We start from the raw sequence: 25,935 nt of genomic DNA, 5'->3' as shown, positions 1-25,935 counted from the left end.
ATTGAGCTTCCTATAGAGGAAGAAGAGCAAACCACTCTTTCAGAAGCTCCATTGTCTTCCAGATCCCCAGCAAGGAAAAGGAGGATTAGCCCATCAACTTCTTCTGCAAGTCCCCCTTCTGATGATCTAGACGCCACTTGGAAGCCATCTCAGTCTGAGAGTGAGACACGCCACGAGACAAGGCTAGGGAAAAGGAAGGTTCCAGAACGCATTAGAGTTATGAAGGTAGATGTAGAAGAGGAGGATGATGACGAGCCAGTCATCATGGACATTAGTCCTGCCCCAATGGAGACCGACATTACCCCATCCCAAATTACTGTGAGGAATGTGGCACGGATACCACCAACACAGATGGTACCACCAACACCACCTCCAGCTTCCATATTTCGCCAGCAGCGACCTACATCCACCTCAGTAGAAGTAGGTACTGCAGAGAGTTAAACGTCTCACCCACCTATAAGTTCATCCGAAATTGCAAGTGACACCAGCAGCGCCCAAAAAATCCACTCCCAGTTTGGGACTTTTTTTCGGTTTGCAAGAAGGAGGTGAATATTGCTTTATGCTCCAATTGTGGACAAGGTGTTAGTCTGGGTAAGCTTGGTACAAACTATGTTACCGGAGGCCAAACAACCCATCTGAGAAAACACCACTTGATACAGTGGGAGGCGCACCTTAGCGGCCAAACAACTGTACCTGTTGTTGGTGGAGGAGATGAAGAAGAAGAACCGATCACGGTGGAAGGTGTACAAGAGGGAGACATTTTCTCTGTTACGCAAAGCAGCGCTGTACCCAGCAGTGCAGTGGTACCGCCCACATCATCATCAGCAACATCGCAATGGCACAAGTCAGGCTGAGGCACTAAGGGGTCCAAGCCGAAAGAGTACCACAACTAAAAAATGTGCATTGAGCATAACATCTGGTGTCAAGAAGTCACCTGCAACAGTGGCACAAGAAAAGAAAAAAATCCAGGCTACCATTCTCAGCATGTTTAGGTCAGAGGGGCAGTATGAATGCAACCACCCAACGGCACGTTTGTACAATGTGAAGCTGGCTAAAATGTTAACGCTGGACCTCCTCCCTTTTTCTTTTGTGGAAGGTGTGGGTTTTCTTGAATTTGAGGCAGCCATCTGCCCGAAATGGAAGGTTCCCAGTCAGTCCTATTTCGCCAGAGTTGCTGTTCCAGCACTACATCACAACGTGCTGGAATTGCTTGGACAAGCTTTGCAGCAGAGTGCTGTTCACACTATCCACTTGACAACATACATGTGGGCCAGTTGCCAAGCCACTGATTACATGTGCATCACTGCACACTGGACCTCTTTTGAAGGAGGTTAGAGAAAAGATATCTGCAGGTGTTGACACTGCTGAGAGTTTTAATGCCACTGAGAAACATGCAACTGTAGCCATGTTTGCCATGGAGAAATCTCATACTACTGCAAACATTTTGGAAGACTTTGACAGCAAGGTCTTTGAATGGCTGCCACCAAGAGGGCTTAACATTGGTTCTGTTACCACAGACAGTGGCCACGGCCGATGGTGGCTATTTCAGGATCCTGTGTTTGGTGCACTGCATTACATCATTGTTCAAGACTTTTATGAAAAAAGAAGACTGAGTCAGCAAATTACTGACCACCTTCAGAAGAATCTGCACACATTTCAGCCATTCTTTTAAAGCCTGGAAGCAGCTGAGGATCATTCAACATGATAATAGAATGCCAGTTAAAGAAATCATCCAGGAGGTGCCAACACGTTGGAACTCAACTTATTACATGCTTAAACATCTGTTTTAGCAGTACAGACCAAACAATGAATATGTCATGCAAAGAGGGGATGTTACTGTGAAAGGTGGAGAACCTGACCTTATGGGCCAGGCGGCGCAGGGCACGCCTAAGATCTCCGGGTTCACCTGCCTTGGCAGACAGAGACACGTGACACTCTGTTAGGCGTAGAAAAGCAGATTTATTAGCTGCAGCTAAGCACAGTTGTCCTGTAAGTACACCAATGGTAGGTTTTCAGGAGACTGCCACTTCATTCCGTGGCGCACAATCTATTATAGTATACAGGTTTACAATGCCAACTCCCAAAACATACAAAAATGACAAATAGGAATAGTTTGAAAACAAGCTATCGAATGTCTAAAATACACCCTCCTTTCAGACTCTGTGTGCTCTCCTCCCCTCAAGTTAATCAACACTAGTGCCCGTAATTCAAATTGCAGGTGGTAGAACATGTTTGAATGCTTCAAAAGATAGTTTATGTAACAAGAGAACACACAAAGAGAATAGCGAAGGTCAGTTAAGCAAGATAAAGTCAAGAAGAATGGTGGGACCCAAACAGTGGAGTAAGACCTGGATTAATCAGTCTAGACATGGATTTACAGACTCGGCAAACCCTGACATCGGTTTCGTAAACATGGGCAAGAGCTACTCTTTAACGAGAGAGACACGTAGCAGCTGAAAAGGCAAAAACATCGCGTTCACCACGTCCGCCGTGCTGCCTGAGTGAGGCAACACAAAATGGTGGTCAAACACAAGGTGGCGGCTAGATACGAAGCGGAGTCAAAAACCACCTAACCTCAGACCCTCCCTTTGCCAAGCTCAGGCAAAGCACGAAGAGGACTCGTTAGTCTGAGTCGATATCAATGGTCATGAGGTCATTGAGTTGTTGCTGCAACATCATTCTAATATTCTCTGTTTTCTGTGTTACTGGCTTAGAAACACACACAGTGGCACAAAGTCCGCAAATGGCTGGACCACACTGTAAACAAAGACAACAAGAAAAGATGATCGCTAGAATTGCTCCAAGAAAAGTTAACACTTTCCATCCCCATGTGGACAGTAGTCCCCAAAACCATCCCATCACAGACCAATCTCCAGTGTCCTGATGAATGGACTCGGAGATGACATGTAGCTTAAAAATGGCTTGGTATACTGTAGGGGCATTATCAGGAACGTAAACGCAGCAACTAGACCCAAACAATTTACAGACTCCTCCTCTATCTGCAAGGACAATGTCTAGAACCATTCGGTTCTGCAAAGTCATAAGGCGATCCACCTGAAGTTCAGCTGTCAAATTACTCAATGCTCCAGAAGTTACATTTATGGTAGCATCGACCACACGAACTAGGCGTCTGATGTTTCTACTATTAACCATTGGACCCCAAAAAGGAAGAAACCCTTTCAGAAAATCTCCTCCCTCTTGTCCGGCTGTGTCTTCCGCATCAATAACCCCTCTACCAAATCTTTTTCTATGGTGATCTGCAGGAGCAGTATATGTCGGAGGAAGAACAAAGGCTATATAACATGCTCCCGAGAAATATGTGGGAAGCCATGTATAACCTCTGTCGTGACAGATAAAGTATGTACCTTGAGATGGCACTAACGGTGAAGAAATCAAGGGTGTATAAACGTATGTGTGGGAACAGTTTCTCCTTTCTTGCTTAATTTTGGTATTCTGGCCATTTATTTGTAAACACAAATTATTGGTGCAAATCTCTTCTGTTTAACCTTGTCAGTAAGACTAGTGATATAACGAGTCACGTTCCATCCATCATATGCTCCCTTCTCATCCTTGGGAATTTTAACAATATCAGCAACTTTTGCCATGGTCACTATTCCCTTTATCAAAGAACTGTGACTGAAATACACTCCACCATTATAGGACCCACCAGGAGGATATCTGAGTTGGTTCTGGTATGTATTAGAAAACATAGCCAGATAAGCCCAAGCAGAACCTTCATACGAAAATGGAAGGACTAAATACGGCATCCCTCTCTCTGTATTATGTGGTATGAGCCCACAAACCCAACAATCAGTAGTATTTACTACCAATTGATGCTGATGTAACAATTGGATAAATGAATTGTTGAGATATTCCATTCTTCTCATCTGCTCATGTTCTGGGAGTGAGTAAAATTTGTGCGGAGAAATAGTAGTAGAGGAAATCAAAGAAGTAGAAGTAGGAACAGGTACCAGCTGTATACTGTGTGCGATCCATCCTACACATGCTAATAAACTACATAATCATACTGAAATACATAATGCTGCGCCACAACGACTGAATAATGATTTCTTATAATGATTTATTTTCATTCTTAATATCATCCCCTTTTCCTGCGCTATCCATTACTCTAAAGGCGTTGCTCACGATAATCTTCCTTAATCACTTGGCTGTGATTGTTAGCCGTCCTATGACACTGCAAGTCCTGTTGACCTAGTCACTATTTAGGTCACAGCCTAAGACTCCTACCGTGACCCTGCAACTTGATGGATAATGGAAAAGCAATGTTTTTCTTTTTAACAAAGGCAAAATTATAAAACACAGAATTTAATGGTCTTTAGGCAACCTTTTTCTTAGGTTGTACCGTGTCTTGCCAGGTATCGTTTGGTCCTTAAACAAAGTCTCTGGATCTGATGTGTTTATTCGTAGATGTGAAGGTACAGTTTCCTGCAAAACGTCGTCGTACTCTCTCAGAAATAGTCCAATCCAGGCATGCACTGCTGAATGGTACAAATCTGGGTACTTTCTCACATTCAATATCACCAACACCTTCTTGGACCCACGGGTCATAAGGTAAAGGTAATGATACCCTTTTGAAGTGCATGCCGTGGATCCAGTTTTTCTTTCCGACGACTTTCACTGCTGTACGGGTGGTTAGTAGAACTTGTCTCGGCGGCCCCCAACGAGGTTCCAGATTATTTTTCCTCTGGAAATTCTTCAGACAAACCCAGTCCCCAGGTTGGATGGAGTGTCCTGGATCTGAGGAGGCCTCCGGCAAAGCATTTTGGACCTGTTGACGAATAACATGCAATTTAGTGGTGAGGTCGTGCAAATAATCAACCAACAATGGATACGGAATGTCTGAATACTTCTTGGGTCGAGGGACTCCCCAGACATTGGCTGGGCGTCCGAAAACAATTTCGTATGGGCTAAGCCCCAAACGAGAATGGACAGTCGTTCTTGTTGAGAGAAGTGCCAAAGGCAAGGCAAGGCATCAGGCCAGGAAAGGCCTGTGCTGGTCTGAATCTTTGCTAACTTAAGTTTGAGAGTGCCATTGTAACACTCTACCAAACCCGCTGACTGAGGGTGGTTTGCCGCATGAAATTTCTGTCTAATACCAAGACCCACACACACCTTCTGCATAATTTGACCTACAAATTCACTCCCATTGTCACTCCAGACAATGCGAGGCAAACCAAACCTCGGGAAGAATTCCTTCAGAAGGACTTTGGCAGTAGTCAAAGCAGTATTGTCCTTTAGGGGGTAAGTCTCTATCCATCTGGAAAAGGCACAAACCACCACCAGGACATACTTAAGATTGTTGAGACGTTCCATATGGATGTAATCTATTTGGAGTACCTCAAAAGGATACGTAAGGGGAGCAAAGTGACCTGCTGGAGTTGGAGTTCCCTTTCCTGGATTATGCATCAAGCAAACAATACAATGCTTCACTACATTTTCTGCACATTTAGGAATACTTTCATTCTGCCATACTGAAGCTAGGAGTTTACATATACCCCTTACATTAATATGGGCTGGTCCATGAGCCATAGTAACTACAGGTAACACATACGAATCTGATAACAACCATCGCTGATGCCCTGACAATTCCGTCCAACATCCCATCGTATCCAACATTCCCGTACTCTCTCTCCACTAACTCAATTCTTTCTCAGTTGCCTCCTTCTGAATCATTTGCACGCTTTCTACTGTGTCTTCACACATACCAGCATCTGGGACCCATCTTGCCAGTCCTGCAACATACATGCAACTTTCAACATTTTGTGCCATTTCCCTCGCTATTTCATCTGCAAATGCATTTCCTCGACCCACGTCATCAGTGATCTTTTTATGCGCACTACACTTCACAATCGCTATTTGAGTAGGCAAAGCAAGTGATTCAAGAAGGTCAGTCACCAACTGGCCATGCTGTATTTTAGTGCCGTGGGAGGTAAAGAATCCTCTTTCTCTCCACAAGCGGCCGAAGCTATGGGCAACGCCAAAAGCGTATTGACTATCTGTATAAACAGTCACTCTCTTCCCTTTCGCCAACACACATGCTCTCGTCAACGCAATCAACTCTGCAGCTTGCGCTGAATTCTGTGAAATGCGTGCAGTTTCTACTATTGTATGTAGAGTTGTAACAGCATAAGCTGCTGTCGTCTCGCCATTAGGAAGCTTGAAACAAGACCCATCTACCCACAGGATCCCATCCGGATCCGTAAGTGGTGTATGTTTCAAATCAATTCGACCTTTAGTTTCTTCTTCCGTACGAAGAAAACAATCATGCTGATCTTATACATTTTTCTCATCCAAAACAGGCAACAATGTTGCTGGATTCAGAACATTACATCTCTGGATATGTATGTGACTAGCTAAAAGTGTCAACTCATACCCAGACAAACGGGCACTCGTTAAGTGCTGGGTTTTCGCCTGTTCAAGAGAGTATCTACTGCGTGTGGCCCCATAACATTAAGAGTATGATCCAACACCAATCCAGCAGATTTACGAATGGAAATCGCTGCTGCCGCTGTTGCTCTAAGACAACTGGGTAATGCCTTAGCGACTGGATCTAATGTAGCCGAAAAATAGGCACATGGCCAAATTGATGTGTCAAGACTGATAATGCACAACATTCTCTTTCATGAATATAGAGAGTAAGAGGTTTACTGTAATCTGGAGTACCCAACACAGGAGCCGAACACAAAGCAGTACGTAAGTCAGAAAAACTCTTTTGACATTCATCAGTCCAAGGAAGAGGTTGGGGTGTAGCTTTCAAAGTGAGTGCCAACAAGGGTTTAGCTAGTAAGGAAAAGTTCAGAATCCACTGTCTACAATAGGAGGTAATGCCTTAAAAGCATGCACCTCTCTTTGTGTGGATGGTACAGACATTTGCGCAATTGCATGGATACGTTCTGGGGTCAATCGCCTTCCCTCCTTCGACAAGAGATGACCTAAATAGGTAACCTCTTGGCGACAATATTGCAACTTAGAAAGGGACACTTTGTGGTGTAGATCAGACAAATGTCGCAAAAGTGACACAATCGCATTCTTACAGACATCTTCCGAATCGGCAGCCACTAACAAATCATCCATATACTGGATAAGAGTAGCACCTGATGGCAAAGAAAAGGTGTCAAGCTGAGATTTCGAGGCTTGACTATAGATGGAAGGACTCTCACAATAGCCTTGAGGTGCACGTTTAAATCGAAAACATCGGCCTCCGAGAGAGAAACCAAAGAGATCCCTACTTTCTTCAGCAATGGGAATGCTAAAGAAAGCATTTTTTAGATCAATAACCGAAAACCAAGCTGCTGAAGCAGGAATCATAGTAAGCAAAGCGGTAATATCTGGAACAACAGGAAACTGAGGGACAACAATTTTGTTGACCTCTCGGAGGTCTATCACAAAACGATACACAGGTGGCTGAGAAGGATCAGTACGCTTAAGAACAGGCAGAACAGGACTATTACAAACATTTCCTCTGGTCTCCTCGACCACACCCTTCTGAACCAAGTCATGAACAATAGCCAACAACGCTCTCTCACCATCGTTAGATATTTTATATTGTGGAATACGTGGTAACTTAACATCAGGCTTCACAGTAATCACATAAGATGGAACTTGAAGCAAACCAACATCATTCGGACCCGTAGCCCAAAGCGTAGCAGGAAGTGAATGCAGTTTGAGTGGTAGTTGGTCTTTAGATACGTACATCGAAGAAGTCAACTTATCACCTAAAGTAAGGTGTACACCAGAGGGTCAGCAATACAATGTGGCATGCAGACGTTTCAATAAGTCCAAACCCAATAAATTCTCTCCGCAACCCGTCGTCAAAAGAAGTGGAGCTTCTAAATCGTACGGACCAATGGAAATAGGCATAGGACAAGAAACCGGGTTGCTAACTGGGGCGCCAGAGAATCCCACAGAAACATTTGTTAAGCCAGACAAAGGTGCCCCAGGGAGTCTGGAATGCATAATAGAACTTCTCATTGCACCAGTATCCAAAAGAAATGGTTCTGTAATACCCAATGCTACAACATTTACATAAGGTCCATCCTGATCCACTGGAACTGATACGACTCCCTTACTCTGTCTATGGCTGTCCTAGCAAGTAAGGAAATCAGCATTCTCACTATCTGTGCAATAATCGTCATTGTAATATTGTGCAGACTGAGAATTCCGCTGATCAAAATAATATGTAGAGTCCTGAGGAGGAGAGGGACGTCGTTCCTGAGACGACACACCACGCCCTCTACCTCTGGATCCTGACCAAGAATCTCCACGACCCCGTGGCGCTAATGATCCGCCATAACGCTGCAACAAAACCGGACAACTATTCCTAAAATGACCTTCCTCTTTACAATAGGTGCATTGATTAGGACCCAACGGAAATCGCAGAACTGAAGATTCAGGTTTTTGCAACAGCTTCTGAAACTGTGGAGGCTGTTGAAATTGGGGCTGAGCAGAACGAGGAGGATAAGCCTGTTGCAGAAGAACCTTCGTTTTTAATTCTTTAGTCTTCTTCGCCGCTTTTTCCTTATCTTCCTTATCCCTATTCTCATAATATTGAGCAGTAGCTATTATCTGGGAAGTTGAAGAAACAGCCCATGCACTCTCAGATTGTTTCAATTTATGCAATAATTCTGGAAGTAAATTAAAAACGAATGTATCTACAAATAATCGCTGTCCACCTTCAGTACTCCTATCTTGACCACTATGGTTGATGAAAGTCTGGGAGACAGGGCGCGGATTGGGGTATTCCACTGATTGATAGAACGCACGCGGTCTCGCTGTATGCTGATGACCTGCTCCTCTATGTCAGGGACCTCACACAGATACCGCAAGAACTCACAGACACCCTGCGAGAGTTCACGACCCATTCAGGACTGAAAGTTAATTGGGGGAAATCCGGGGTCTACCCCTTTCACCCCGACATGCAGGAGTGTGAGGTGCGACTGGGTGGCATGACACTGACCTGGCACGCAGGCACCTTCAAATACCTGGGCATCCACATCTACCGGTCCCCAGCGGATGTGCTGGAAGGCAACCTGGTCAGGGCCATCTCCTCTCTACGAGCCCAAATGGCTTTCTGGAGCACGCGCCCACTGAATGTCCCAGCACGAGTCACCCTGACGAAGATGATAGCACTCCCGAGGCTACTTTACTATTGCTCTAACATACCGGTGTATGTTCCCAATCGGATCTTCAGAGAACTAGAAACCATGATCCGGGCACTCATTTGGAACACCGGGAGACCCAGAGTGGCGCTGAAAAAGCTATACGCCCCAGTGACCATGGGAGGATTGGCGGTTCCTAACCTGGAGCTTTACTATCTTGCGGCGCAACTGCAGTGGGTGGTGGGCTGGCTCGCGGGGAGGAACCTGGCTGATACGGCCTCGGAGACACCGACCCTGACCCACATCCGTGCACTTGCGCTGTTCCATCCCCTAGCTAAACCAACCCGCGGAACACAGCTACATCTGACGGTGGCACTCAAATGCTACAAACGTGCACTGGGACTCACGCGGGCAGCCGCACCCTACGCTCCTGCGCTCCCGTTGCAGGGTATGCCCAGAGACGGGGGCGTGATCACTGCGACCATGCTGGAGAGATGGGGGCTAGCTGGGATAGAAACGATGACGGATCTATACAAAGATGGCGCCCTGATCCTGTTTGAGAGCCTGGTTGCGGATACCGACTTACCGGCGGGGCAGTTCCTACTGCACGCCTCCATGATTCGGGAATGCACGAAACAATGGGGAGACATGACGGAGGAACCACAAACACACCTACTGATGCAGTACCTCCATATCATGGGAAATGGGTCCCACGTGATACATTGGCTGGCGCAGGCACTACAGTTACACACGGCATACACGCTCCAGCCACTAAGGGACAAATGGGCAGTTGACAGAGGGAGGGATTGGACAGACAAGGAATGGGAGCAGATCCTGGAAGGACCACGTAACATACCACGCAACTCGAGATTCAAAATCATACAATTCTACATCATGCATAGAGCTTACCTGTCCCGTGACAAAATTAACCGTTACTTTGCGCTGGATACATCCGGCTGCCCGCGCTGTTCGTTGCTGAATGCTGATCTTCTGCACATGCTGTGGGCATGCCCCGGGCTGCAGACGTATTGGCAGGACGTGACAACACTTCTAACGAAAGGTGTAGGGGCAGAGCTTCGACATGCATGGGAGACTTGTCTGCTGGGGCTGTTCAAGAGGTCGAAACAAAATAAAGCTCATGCCAGGTTCTGGGATCTGCGATTGGTAGCCGCCAAAAGACTCATAACACGACATTGGAAGGACGCGAATCCTCCACAAACGAAACATTGGCGCGCCTCGTTCACCTATTGGGCAATAGCAGAAGGCACGATACTCCGCAGGGAGGAGACAGCGGGACTGCGAGCCATAACGATCGCGCAGATCTGAGACGACCTCCTCCAGGCCTTCGGCACAGCATGGCAAGAACAGGGAATAACATAGACATGGGAATTGCCCTGACACGTACATTCGGTAGAAATATAGAGAGGCGACCCACCTGGGAATTAGAGAGACGCAGATGGGCAGAGACACGCAGAAAACATATAGCGAGAAGCTCACACAAGACGCAAGGACATCACAAGACGCAAGGACATTGCCTGGCCCTGCCCTCCTCCCCCCCGCCATCCCCCCACCCCACAGGAATGATCGCTCTCGGACCTAGCCAATGCAGGAATGCGACTCCCCGACAACAGCCACACCCCACCACTCACCCACCAAGCCACGCACTCCAGTACACGATTGCGAAACATCCACGGCACGCATAGACACGGTACCGGACTACGGGACTCTGATGACCAGAGTCGTAACGCAGTGCTCCCTTTCATTTGTGTTAGTTTTTGCCCCCTCCCTGATATTATTTACTTCCTTCCTTTGTTCGGAGGTTGGTTTTACAGACTGTTGCCCCCCAGTTGACAGCGTTGTAGTTTCAAGATTCGCAGGCACACTAATAGGAACATAACGCACGGCAACGCATACCACACTACTCCGCTGACGTAAAACAACTGACATGATGCACTCTCAGATCGCAGCATCACCACATGGAGCGAAGAGACTGGCCCACCCAAAGAGGTCTCCCGTTAGGAAAACATTAATCTGTGACACTGAGTGTGGAACCGAGGGGTGCACAGTGAGTAGCGAGCTACAGATTGCGCCCCGGGTACTCTGGTGAGATAGAAGACGCCACATGCAGTGATATGTTACGAGGAAATGCTAATTGATATAAATGTTGGTTTCTCCCATTAATGCTAACGGCTCAGTTATGTGGCGATTATAATCTTCAGAATAATTGCTGTTAATGATCACACCTGTAATGCACACGCTAAACTGATTTATTCTTCCTCATTAAGAAATGCCTAAGTGATGTAACAATATATTGAACGATTAATAAAGATATTTAAAAAAAAAATGGTTGATGAAAGTCTCTTCGAAACGAGTAAAGCAATCGGAGACGCTTTCATCAATCATTTGTTTGCACGCTGCTAACTTATCCCAGTTAACGCGTACAGCAGGCATCATTGTTTTCATAAGATCTATTATTCTACCGGGCAACTCCGTAATCAGATCATCAGGTTTGGCACCACCTATTTGTCCTGCATCTGCGGCTGTAATAGCAGCCCAATTACCACCCAAAGCTTGATCATGATCTTGTCTACGAATTTTAGCCCATAAAGCTTGTAGGACTACATTTCCCATAAGTAAATCAATATCTGCCAAATTCATAATACATGCATTAACAGTCTGAGACAATTCTTTATAATACCCAGCGGGATTCTTACGAGGGTCTGGTAAGGACTGCTTAAGTGCCAACACGTCTGTTTTTTTCCAAGGATCATGTACCCATATACGCTGAAAATGAGCAGGGACACCTGCAACATTACCTGCCTGTGGAACCGCATCCGTCCATATCGGAGGAACTTCGCGCCTAGGATATTGTGCCATTTTACGACGAGCCGCAGGATCAGGCTCAAGTGAATTTTGAGAGAAAAAGGAAGATCTGAAAGTAACAAGCTTCTGAACAGCAGGCTCTACATCAGGACCCACAATAAGTCCCTTATCAAATTGATCCCGTATTTAGAATAAATCCTGAGGTGGTGAATCCAAATCCATATCTTCCCACCCTTTAATAAGAGTGTTGCACATAGTATTACAGACATACCTCTGCGTAGGCGCGTTCCAATGCAGAAAGGTGTCTAAAATATCACGCACACTATACTGCAGGCTACTCATGATCCAATTACGAGCAAGAGAATCTAACTTAGTCCACTCTTCCAAATCTGGAATCTGGCTAGGAGATTGTCTTCGAGATGAAGCAGGAGAAAAGAAAAGAGGTCCAATAAAAGGTGACAAAAGACCATAAACAGTTTCAACTAAACATTGTCGAGCTGTAGGGGAATCTGATACTAGAACAGGAGACAACGTATTCTGTAAAACAGGAGAAGAACCAGTAGCAAAAGAAGGTAAAGGTAAAGGAGACTGAGGCACCGAAGATTGGGGTACAGAAGTCGGTGGCAAAGGGGGTGGAGGTGGAATCACAGGAAGAGGCAATTGTGCAGGAACCAGAACAGCTGGATTAGCAACAGGTTGTAATGGAGGTGCATTAGCACCTAACACATAAGGTGGAGGTAACGTCAATAGATGGGACACGAAAGGATCTTCGTCAGAACCCTTACTCTTTGAGGCAGTAGGTAACACAGGATAACATCTGTCTATTGCCATACGATGCAGTCTTTCTGAAACCTCAACCATCTGATCAGCTTCATCATTTTTAACCTGTTGGGCAGCCTGCAAAATCGTCATATTCTGCTCTTTCTTATCTTTCTTCATTTGCTTAATTTCTTTCTGTTTGGCTTCTTTACGCCAGAGGCGGAAAGAGTCAAACATTGCCGGCCGGGCTTTTCTCTTAAATAAAATCGCTTCCAAATTATCTAGTATATCAGGCTCAAAGGTGCCATTTTGTGGCCACCGTAAGTTACCATCTTTTTTGGTATATCGAATCCATGTTTCATTCAAAACAATAGGACCTAAACCATGTTTTGAATAGAGCTCGTAAGAGGGAGTTCCAACCGGAGGAATCGGACAAGAATCCTCTAGCCGGGAATCCCTAGTACAACCAAAACAACAACATTTCCTAAACTTACTAAATCCAGGCATTTTGTAACGAACTGGACTACTTACAAACGTCAAGGGATTTTAGACAATATATTCACAGCACAAAAGTACTTACCCCTTGGCTTCGGTTAGTGCACTAATCGAATAACAAAAAACAAAAACAAAAAGTGGGCGCTACCCACAAATACTTAACTAAATGTTTTCTCACGCCAACAGATGTCCGTCTAACGTCTCGCGACACTAATCATCACCAGGGGGCCAAGGCAGGGCGACAGTCAGGGCAGCAGTAATCAGCAGCCGTCGGGAAGGAGTAGCCGCGCTTCAAAAGACCTTCGGTCCACTTCGACATACAGGGGTCGCTCACTTGGTTCGCGAAATCCTCCGGAATTTTCTTGCGAAGCTCCTCACGACCCTTGGGCAAAACTACTACCACTGAAGTCGCCCACACGTTGGGCGGCCAATTGGAGAACCTGACCTTATGGGCCAGGTGGAGCAGGGCACGTTTAAGATCTCCGGGTTCACCTGCCTTGGCAGACAGAGACACGTGACACTCTGTTAGGCGCAGAAAAGCAGATTTATTAGCTGCAGCTAAGCACAGTTGTCCTGTAAGTACACCAATGGTAGGTTCTCAGGAGACTGCCACTTTATTCCGTGGCGCACAATCTACTATAGTACACAGGTTTACAATGCCAACTCCCAAAACATACAAAACTGACAAATAGGAATAGTTTGAAAACAAGCTATCGAATGTCTAAAATACACCCTCCTTTCAGACCCTGTGTGCTCTCCTCCCCTCAAGTTAATCAACACTAGTGCCCGTAATTCAATTTACAGGTGGTAGAACATGTTTGAATGCTTCAAAAGATAGTTTATGTAACAAGAGAACACACGAAGAGAATAGCGAAGGTCAGTTAAACAAGATAAAGTCGAGAAGAATGGTGGGACCCAAACAGTGGAGTAAGACATGGATTAATCAGTCTAGACATGCATTTACAGACTCGGCAAACCCTGACATCGGTTTCGTAAACATGGGCAAGAGTTACTCTTTAACGAGAGAGACACGTAGCAGCTGAAAAGTCAAAAACATCACGTTCACCACGTCCGCCGTGCTGCCTGAGTGAGGCAACACAAAATGGCGGTTAAACACAAGATGGCGGCTAGATACGAAGCATAGTCGAAAACCACGTAACCTCAAAGGCATGATCATTGAGATGGGGCCTAGTTAAATGCCTGACAGAGATGTTGCTTCCTTTTGAGGTCTTCACACGTGAAGTCAGCAAGGAGGCCTGTTCTATGGGATAAGCTTTCCCATTGTTACACATGCTACAGGAACAGCTGAAGGGGGTGTCTGCAATGTGTGGAGGAAAAAATTAAACCTATTAGTTGGTGGAGAGCTTAACCCTTCGCTTATCCGAAAATACAAGGGTGCAAAGAGGCATTGTGCCATCAAACTATTGCATCTGTGCCACAATTCTTGATCCACGGTACAAACCATTACTGCACACTTTCATTCCTTTTTCAGACAGGATGTTGCCAGCTACAAAACTTGGATAGCTGTGCAAGCCAGTCAGCTAGAAAATAAACGGCCAGGAATTGGAGGTCCGCTCCTCCAGGGCACAACAAGTACTGCAGGTTAGCCTTCAAGTTCAAATTCAAAGCCTGAGGGCAGTGCAGCTGGCTCACAACAGCCAAAACTACAAACAACACCAAGAACAACAACAACAAGAACAGGAGCATCAGCCTGAAATTCGGCAGAGGAATGGTTTCTACAGGCAGGGCTCAAGTCCAGCGCTGAGGCAAAGGAAAAAAAGGCCGAGCAAAGTGGAGCACCCATGAGCATTGAGCGGATGGTCCAGTCCTATCTGGATGACCCAACGGAGGTCTACTTTGATGAAAACCCATTGCTATATTGGTATGTGAAAAGGTGCCAATGGCCAGTGCTCAGGAGGCTGCGATAAACTATCTTACTTGCCCTGTCGCAAGTGTTTCTTCTGAGCGTGTTTTCAGTGATGCTTGTGCCGTTCTGACAATGAGAAGGACCAGTCTCTTGACCCAAAACATGGAGAGGTTAACAATGGTCAAAAAGAATCAGCACTTTTTGCTGCCGGATTACACCATACCTGAAGTAGCACAGCAGGAAGATGATGATGGCAACTCGGGTCATGGAAGTTGTGTGTTAGGTGACCCACGTCTGAGTGAACCACCAGAGTTGAGGACAAGCTCTACCTCCCTGACAACTAAGCTTTCAAGTTACTTACTTTCTTCCTTTGAAACCCCCAAAAAGCCCCCCAAAAATATATAGCTAAGGAATATTGTTAACTTTTATTATTTGTATGTATCACTGTCTTTCTGGTTCGAATCACAACAAATCCATCACCACCGTCTCACTCTTTTGTTGCCAGATTGGAGTTGCAACTGTGTGCAGTCAGTGCGGAAGTATGTCAACTCCTCCGAGTCTGACTCACCCTAATTCCATTTCCTGCAATTGCAAACAGTACAACAAATGTGAAATGTGTGCCTGCCTTGAGTACCTCCAAACCTGACTACATATCTATCCTCCTTTCGGAGCCCAGAGGGACTGCTCCTGAAGAACAGGTAAATTATGTCATGTATTGCATGCTGACGCTGAGTGATTGTTGTTTGTGTTGTGCATGATGTCTACTAGTGTGTAATCTACACACAAAAAATTGACTCAAGCCAATGTTTCCCTTCATGTTCAATAAAAAAATTGTGCTACTGCAGGCTAATCCATTGCATTTTTGATTATGGAGTCTGGACTCACTCGGGACACTATAGAGTTGGACACCATGACCACACCATACTCGCAGTCAGTCAGTAGGATCGGAGATGATTGATGGAATAACTCGGGCGTGTCATGGAGTGGCCTAAAAGGTAAACAACAACACCTGACCTACATGTCTGTGTAGTAGTGTAGACGAGTGTGGTGGAGGGACTGACAGTGATGCATTGATTTTGTTACTTAATTTGGAAAATTCTATGTTGCTGTGTGTGTGTATGTGTGCTCAGTGCTGTCTGGCTCAAAATCTTAGCTAAGTGGAGGTTGAGTGGGCGGGCCTGCTCCTGTTGTTGGAGGTAACTGATAGAAACAGACATGATTTAGCCATGCCACCTATGAAAGTTTAACTTTACTTTTCTCCTTGATTTTCCAATATCCTTTTTGTTTTTCCATCTACAGGCCGGCCTTTACCCTGCGTTATACTGGGAAAAACAACTAACACCTTACCAAGCCGCATCCACGGGCAGTACAAGGACACACCAAGAGGAATGCCGAAATGCAACTCCCAATTTGACAATAATTATAGTATCATTTCATTTGATTCATATTTTCTTTTCAATCATTACAACTGTGTGTGTTGTTGTTTATGTTTGCTTATATTTGACTCCTACAGATACATATTTTTATTTTCTTTGCTAGCTTTCAAAGGAAGCCTGGTACAACAGAACATAAAATGGAAGTAACTTGGGTCTCTCTGAGTGCAGACAGGCAAGGCAATTGCATGATAATAATTGATATAATGCTGCCCTGTACTAATAGTCTAGTACTACTCATCAAGTCCTCATCATGCATGCATTTCCTTTTTCTCTCTTAACAGATTTATGATGGTCGGCTGCCAAGATTGTGTGTTGTCCACGTGTAGTGTTTGTCTTTGTCAAACCTTTCCCTCGAATCCCCCTTTCCCAACCATTCATCAATTATTGATCACACACTTGCTGGGACTGTTGTGGTGAAAGCAACACTAACTCAAGGCAGGGCAAGGATCTTCATCTGCCCTAAGTATATATACTTTAGCCCACACTGGCAATATTAAATTTGCCCACCCATGCACAATATTAAATATTATTTTTTTTTTCCAGAGGAACACCACATAATCCATCATAATAATATAATTGTTTGCCAGCATTGAGTCATCAATTATCCTGGTTCTAGCACTAAAGGTTACGAAGCTGCTTGTCCGCTTCATCATCATAGCTCGACTTCAGTTTAAACTTGTACTAAGCTAGCCCTCCAGGCATTCTGGTTTCTTTGACTTTAGCATTGCTTATCATCATCATCATGGTTTCTTGTTTGCCAGTCTTCTTGTGTACTGTACTTCTACTACTCGTTCTCGAGTATCCCTCAGGTGACTGACTGCCTCATTTTCTTTTTTTGCAAATGCCACTGTCCGTGTCTACTACTACTATCACCACCATAGCACCTGGGGAAACTAAACCATCACCATGCAACCATCGCTTCGCCTAATTATAAATAAACGTCAATCATAGGTAAGAGATGAAGTTTGAGGAGGCATAATACTATGTAAATTAATTAATTAATTCACGCACCCACACCCTTCTGAGTCCATAGGGGTTTTAGTTGAAGGCTGCATAGACTAGGAGGAGAGACTGACAGTACTAGTAGGACAAGTCATAAGTGAGGTAGCCGCATCTATCTGTTGTTGTGTTACACTATCCGCAGATTATTTCAATCAAAAACTGGCTGAGGCCTTGCTGCAGCAAAATAAACTGTGTGAAGTGAAAGAGTAACACCCCCACAAAAACATTTACATCATGTGTAAACTATAAATATTGTATTCCTCTAACTAATGGAAAAAAACACAACACCTGACCCCCCCTCTCCCTAACCCCAACCAATGTCCATCATGAGATTCCAATGTCCATGTCCATAAACCCCAACTTTTCCCCAACGCCCAATTCCCACCTACCAAAAAAAAGATTAAAAAGGGGCAAGGCGATGGAGTTGTAGCGGCTCACCAAAACTTGCTCTCCAGGGTGTTTATCCGCTTCTCTAGGCGTCCCATCTGGAGGAGCATGCAGCGCTTAAATATCTTGCAGTTGCATGAACAGGGGTGAGCAGCAGTGTTTAAAGAAGTGCGGCAGGTGGCTGCCAGACCACGGCGCTGTACCACTGGAGGCACTTGGGGGGGGGGCTGGCTGAGGCCCAGGGCATTGGAGGAGGCTACAGCTGCTGCTGCCTCCGCCAGAACCACCAGCTGCCGATATTCCACATGGATGGCCTCCAGCTTCCGTTGCCAGGCCAAGGCTGCTAACTCCTTCCTGTTTGGTTGTTTCGGATGGGAAGGAGAAGCTATATCAAGATCCAATACTCTTAGCAAAACAGTAACACAAAATGTATTATACACTATCGTGGCACAGTAGCACCAGCAAGCACAGTACATTACATTTATGGAACTCTCCCACTTCCTCGTCCTCTAACATTTATGGGAGTTTCAGGCATTCCTAGGCACTGTGGAGTAGACAAAGCTTCTTCTTCTCTCTCTTGTTTAGCTAAATTAACCTAGTAGGCATGCCATCTCAGTCAGCTTGCGCCCTAGACAGGCAGACTTGTGTTGCAGACTCACGTTATTTACTACTGTCTGCAGGTGGGTCAGCTGTAGTCTACAACTACACAATGCTCTTATTTTTCTATTATGCCCATTCTCTGTTACATCAATGGCAACTGCTCAATTTCACTTTCAACCTGACTACTACAAAAAGGCAGATGATATCTGATCTGAATGATTATATATGGGACGACGTAAGGTACTATTGATTGATTGTGTAACCATGCAGCCGATAGGCGACCCATGGCTGACACGGTCGAAATGAAATAGGTAGGGAGGGGGGCTTAGAGTCAGAGGGAAGCGATTGATAATGGGTGGGTATAGGTACATACATATACAATATATATGTTGTGATTGCACACTACTGTGAGTCAAGGGAGTATTCTGATCTATAATTGTGAATCAAAACAGTCCTTGTTTCTTCACAGCAATTTTTCCATTCATCATTGTGTTGCTCTTCTAGCATTATTTTGTTTATTCAAAGCTTATTCTTATTTTCACCCTTAGCGTTGCTACTCTGGCACAGTTTATTTTTCTTTTACATCCTTTTTATCTAGTGACAGTCTCCACCTATGCTATGATTGAATACCATCCAGGTATCTATTCATTCAAAGTATACATGGCTATCAATCTTCTTAATCTCTCAACAAACCTATCACCAACAACATAAATTTGTAATATATTTTTAAACCATCACCCATGCGTCCTTGCTTGCCTTTGAGTTTGACCAATCAAACCCCCGGAGGATTTCTATCACCCATACAGTTTCCCCCACCTAGGCAGGCATCCTTTCTTTCACCTTTCACCCATCCTTCAACCACCCATGCATCCTATCAGCCACCTATGCATCCTGGGCCCTTCCTTCTCCCATGCATCCTTCTCTGCCAGTCATATATTACATGTCACCTGTCCTTCCACCTTTTCCCCTTTTCGTTCCACCCATTCATCAAGGTCGTCTGACTCTTAGTCTTCTTCATAAAACTTTCCGAGCTGAGTTGAAGTCAGATAGAAGAGGCCATTAGTTATCAACTCCCGCCGCTAATGCTAATGGTAAATAAAGGGTGTCTTCTTCAACCCTTTTTCACAGCAACTTAGTCTCTCTCAACAGTACAGTGAACACCCTTGCATCGAGTGTGTATTGTCAATAAGTAAGGAGTATATAACTTACCACCGGCCGCCACTACTGCCGGCTCAGCCACAGCTGCAGCTGTTTCATCTGCTCGATCCTGGCTGGCGTTGCCTTTCCCGCTGGCCCCCGCACTGGAGGTCAGTACACGTAGAAAAAACATTACACATTTTTAGATGCCTTATACGCCTCTCTATTAATTTTTTTCACTAGCAAGATTGAAAATACAATACATACATACACCACACACATCAGTAGTACAAATCGGTAGGGGTAGGCAGACAACTCCGTTCCACCCACGGAATTTGCGGAATTTTGCCTGTTCCATGAAGTAGGCGGAACAGGCAAATCTTTGCACACTCGGGTGGAGCGGAGTTGGCCTTCCGCCCGCCTCCCGCCCCACCCTATTAAAAGATTATAAATAAGAATTTAAAACACCTTACCTTATCTGCGGCATCCACAGGCTTCCCTCCTTCTCCATCGCGCCTTCTTCTGGAAAACTGTGCGGGCGCCCGCGCATGCGCAGTTTTCAAGAAGAAGAAGAATTCATTTTAATAGTGCGGGCGAGAGGCGGGTGGTGTGTAGCAGAGCTACGCGGAGTGCGCGTAGATTGGTTCCATCTCCGTGGCACTCCACGTAGCCCCACTACACCCACCCCTACAAATCGGGTATGAGATTCGAGTACACAGTAGTATGTCCTACCCTATCAAAAATAATAAAATATCTGGTTGGGCATTTTGTTGGTGGCAATTTTCAAAAAGCCTCCCAAGCAGAGGACACCCCAAAGGATTGGACTCAGTGGCTAGAGCTATTGGTGAATCTGAGTTTGAAAACTTTTTAAAACGAAAAAGAGTGGCCAACTGGGCGGACAATTGAACATGAGGTATCTCGAGTCTCGAGTCCTCTCTCTCTGCTGGGAAATATAATTGGGCCCTCCTGCTCCTCATACTTCCTTGCAGCCATGGTGCATGGCAATCGGTTGTTCACAAACAACGGCTGCTAATAATAATAATAGTATTAGGGCTAGATGAGAAAAAGTAAAAATACACCACTTTGGGGTGTCCAACGTGACCATAATTTTATTTACTGATTGAGCATGAAAAAGAAAGTAAAAGAAAGCCTTCTAATCTCAACAAACATGCGTAGAATACCTTAGTTGGGCATGCAATCTGCACAGCAGAGTAGTAGCACTCTTCTCTGTAAAGGACCAATGTGTTCTCTGAGTCTTACAGTAGTACCAACACTAGGCAGTCCACAAAATATAAGGGGAGAGGGTAAGCTGACTGAAAAACCAGAATAAATGAGAAAGCAAGCTACCAACAGACTAATAGTAGTACAGATCAGAGGCGGTTAGATTAATGTAAAAAAAAAGTTGCAATAGAGAAATATAACGACTAAGTAGCCAGGTAGGTAATGCAGGGATAACACAAATTTAGAAACAGATAAATAAAAGAAGATTTGGAAAAAGTTTGAATTAGGAAATGGAAATAATAGTTCAAAAAAATAAGGTGCAGTAAAAGTTAGGGAAATATAATGAATAATATTAACAACTGGAGGACTTACTTGGTCCAGCAGCAGAGCCATTTGTAGGGCTGTGCTCCTGGCCCTGGGAGGCACCTCCAGCGCCCACCTCAGCAGAACCCGTCGTCTTCTTGCACCTGGATGCTGATCATGCAAGACATAATAAAGAGACAAAAATTGATTGGTGTGAAACAAATATTAGATATTTTAAAAAACGCTCCAAAAAGATTTTTTGACAGGGTGACCATTGGAATAAAATTGAGCTATCTAATCAGATAACTAGTGGTATTGCAGTTGCGGACCGTCCTATTGCTTTATTATTCCAGTGTTCCATTCTGATTCCAAAATCCTAAACCTAAGTACCACCTAGCCCACCTATTCCAAAGACTTTGGAATGAATTGCCAAAAATTATATTTGTTTCTTCTATGTTCTGATCTCATTCGCAATCATCAGTGAATCAACCCCCTTTGACGGGCCAATTGTTCACTAAGTCTGCATTTCCATTTATTTTAGTCCTCAAAAATGCATAGATGGAGGCATGCATATTCTCACCAAATTGTTGGTTGGTTGCTGATGTGCTGAGTTGCTATATTATTCACTCACTAACAAACTACCATAGGTTCTACTAAGGACTGGAGTCAGCAGCACGCGTCAAACGGACCGCTAAAAAATCACCAACTAATTCTAAGTAACTAGCTATAATAACTACTTACCATCACTATCTTAGTGACAGGGCAAAGGAAAGGAGTCTCTCAGCATTACCTAACTTAAGCTCTCTAACCTCTCTTACATAATTAGCCCAAGTGAGCGCAAACTTGCAAACAAGATTAGTAGCGTCTTTCACCTGTCTAGAAAAATACCAATCGCATAATATGAGATTTTTAAACTTGACTTACCAGCATGTAAGCAGCAGCATTATTGCTGTTTGGGAAAAAAAATAATGTTTGCAATAACACAGAACAGAAGACACAATAGTAATAAATTAGTTACTCACCAAGCCCCACAACCTCAACACCTAGCAGGTGCAGCAAGTCCTGGTCCTGGTCCAGGATGTCAAACCACCGGTGCGTCAGCTGGTTGTGGGTGCGGCGGACCTCAGAGCAGCGAAACACTGCCCGGCGCACCCTCGCCCACCGGCGGTGGCGCTCCTGGATCCCATAGCTGGAACCAGGCCTGCCGCCTGCTGCCAAGGTTAAGGGGAGGTGGCGCTGCACGAAAAAAACTAGAGCGACCACCTCCACCTCTGAGAATAAGGCCTGAGCCTGCACCCCTTCTGGGTGCTGCCTTCCGCAGGGAGGCGGCTTCTGGTCGCACTCTTACCCTTAGCCATTGTTCTGGAGGGGATGGGGTAGAAAAGAAAAGGTAGAAGTAAAAAATAACGTCAGTAGGGAAGTAAAAAAAAAAAGCAAGTAATAGTAAAGCAGTACAAAAACGCAGTAAAAGTAGAAATAAAACGCAAAATATACCCTTAGGAAGAGAGAAGGATAGATAATAAATAAAGATCAGAAAAAAAGTTTTAGAAACAAAGGATTAAAACTATTTGAGAGGATTCAAAAACAGGCCCCAGAACCTTAACAAAGAGTAGAGAAACAAGATGGCCGTGATCATTGGCGACTGCGTGGTGAAGTTCGAGCGATATTTCCCCACGAACACGCAATCCTTGTTGGCGAACGTCATATACGCCTCATGAGCATGTGCGAGCATGCGAAACAAGCAACTCCGCATGCTCGCGGAACTCCGCGTAGCATTGCAGACTTTTTTTTACTGCTTCACGTAGTTCCATGTAGCGTGGCAATGCAAACTCCTCCTAGGCTTACTATGAATGTAAAAAAGGTGGATTCATCTTCAGATGGGGGGGGTACGGGGTTCAAAGAGGTTTCATGTAGTAAAATGGAAATAAACTTTCCAGAGTCTTCTGACAAAAATTTAACATTTAAAGCTTGTCTAATTAATGCAAGATCTCTGCTAAAAATATAATTGTCATCATGAATTTTTTAAGTAACAACATATGGGACGTGATGTTTCTTACAGAAATATGGTTAAACAACCATTCGGGACCAGATATAGCACTGGCCATTGCAGAGATTTACACCATCTCCCACTTGGATTGTGTCGTCTGCCTAGGAGGTGGCATTGTAATCATTTACCGCTCGAAATTTCGATGTTCCATAAAGAAATTTGAGGGCCAGGCGTCGGCTGAGGGTGGCGTTTTCTCTATTAAAATGTCTAAAAATCGTTCTTTGTCAGGGACCCTAATGTATTGTTCTCCCAAAAAATCTTTCAAATTTTACTGAGTTGCTAGCCAACGCAATTGTTCCATTCTTTATGCAGTACACAATTTTCATATTAATGACCCAAAATGTTAAAAAGCAGCACAGTTAGTGGATACTTTGCAAGATTTTAACCGAACATAAAAGGTTATTGTCCCTGGACACATAATGGTGGCTACATACTAGCCTTTTTGGATGCAGCCTGTTGAGACATTGTTGATTGTTCTAAAATGAAAGCCACGCAGAGATCTATTCCCTTTCTCATTTGCTTAATGTATGTGTTGCAATGCTTTAAGAGTCTGAGAATATACTTAATGGAAACACCCAATGCAAAATCAAATCCAGATTTGCAGGCACACCATGAGAATTAATGGATTGGCTCCCTGACCCGTTTTGAAGGTCAACGCATTGAAATCCGGAATTTAAAATCTGTTTGTTTTGGTATTGATAGTTCGTTATACTGGAGTCGAACTGTAGTAAGGGGGAAAATCTGTATCATGTTAATACAGTTAATCTTCTGATCAATACATTTGTGCGCTGAGCTTGAACAAGGCCAATTCTACCATTCCTTCATGTTCACATCACCACAAACGAAACACCTAAGGCTACGCCAGACATGCCAACCCTCCCGATTCAGGCGTGAGGCTAGCGATTTGAAGGCTAGTCTCCCGCTTCCCGATTCCTGCAAGCAAACACCCGATTCCTCGGGGTTTCAGCTGACAGGGTTTGGTATAGTGGAAAGTGCTAATTCTTCCAGCAATAGTCAGAGTGGCGATAGAAGGGGTGAAAAACCAACAAAGCATCATTAACAAGGGAGTGGTCTTATAAAGACCTGTGAAGTACTGGATGGAGGGGGGCATCTGTGTGTGCGCAAGGGAAGCTTTTTCAGCCCGGGCTGCCACAGGGGGGTAGAGGGTGGTGAGGGTGGGTTGGGTGTGGTGCATGCACTGCCAGCATCCTGCCAGGCCAGTGCACAACACTTGCATCAACCTCTCTGCCTGCCATTGCGCTCCATGCTTCTAAAAGGTAAGAAAAGAACGTGCGTTTGCGTTTCAAATGTCCGGCCCTGCAGCAGCCACTTCCAAAGCCCATACATGACAGTAACCCGATTCACGGCCTCATTCTCCCGATTTCTTTTTTTTAAATCCCCCACTTTGCTCTTCTGAAATGTTGGCATGTATGGGCTACGCCACTGGCAATTTCATTGTCACAACAACAATCCCTCTCCATTTCTCATGCTTGTTGCCAACAACTTTAAGCGTGTTCTGCTCAGTCACTGCCCAATCCTTCATACACCCCTCAAGGCAGATCTTCATAAAGCTTATTTACCATTACGCCAAGGGCTAACTCATTGGCAGTGCGTATCTCAGCTAAACACATTTCTTGCACACCCCCTCTGTGCCGGCTTCTTTCACATTTCTCTCTCGTCTGCTTTATCCATGCCTTATCAACAGCACATATAATGCTGCCTTCTACTGGACTGGAAGAGACTTGCTGTTCTGAATGGACCAACCCTACACATTTGCTCCCTCGACCCCTAAACACAAACAGACTTGCCAAAACATATGCACACAACTAAACGCGCACAAACCTAAGCCCAGTCACACACATCTTTTGTACAACTGATTTAACACTGCCTTCACACAGGAAACTAGTTCCCTTCACAACCACCACTCTCCAATTGTGCTTTTCCTAGCGCTGTGTGACAATGCACAAACAAGATCTGCCAGTGCAGTATGAATCCATGGGCTTACTGAAGTGGCAAAAAGTAGCTAAACTGAATGTTTGTTTGGACCTTTGGCAGCAGGAGGGGGCAGGAACTCAAAGCCCTGGCAGGCAGCTTGCTCGCCGCCACCGTTTCACGTTGCGCCATTAGGCGCATAAAACCGGCCTCAGTCTCCCGCAGCGCAAGACTGGCTGGGGCGTAACCTGTCTGCGCCCTGGCCACACTCGGGTGAAGCTCAGGCAAAGGGTGGGCCAATCTGCGCCCGTCCGCGGCAAACGAGGCTGGGCTGGCCCTACATTCTTGGCTGGTCATCTACGAGGTGGCTCCAGTTTGCGGGATACAGTATCCTAGGGGCACAGCAGAGAAGTTACTACAGGGATGTGGCTGGTAAGTGTAATTCTGGTACTCCGTAAGTTTGGTGTACACCAGTGCTTGAAATGGGCCGGTACTCACCGGTACTCAGTACCAGCACTTTTTCATTTTCTCCCATTGAGTACCGGCACTTTTCCTCGATCAAGGACAGTACTGGTACTCACGAGGGGCTGCCTTTGACGCCAATGTCACTCGGTTCATCGATCACCTCGGCAGCAGCTATTAGTCATCATGGGAGCCCGGACTGGGCCAAAAGACAGCTGCTCTTGACGCCAATACACATTCATATCCCTGTACTGCTCTGGAAGCCATCAGAGCAGAGGTGCGGCTGCAGAGAGGTTAGTTTATCCTTTGTTCTTCCACAGCGGGTGCTGAGAGGTGGCTATAAAA

This window comes from Lissotriton vulgaris, chromosome 1_1, assembly GCF_964263255.1.
Source record: "Lissotriton vulgaris chromosome 1_1, aLisVul1.2, whole genome shotgun sequence".
Taxonomy (NCBI): Eukaryota; Metazoa; Chordata; class Amphibia; order Caudata; family Salamandridae; genus Lissotriton; species Lissotriton vulgaris.
Note: the sequence above shows the minus strand (reverse complement) of the source record.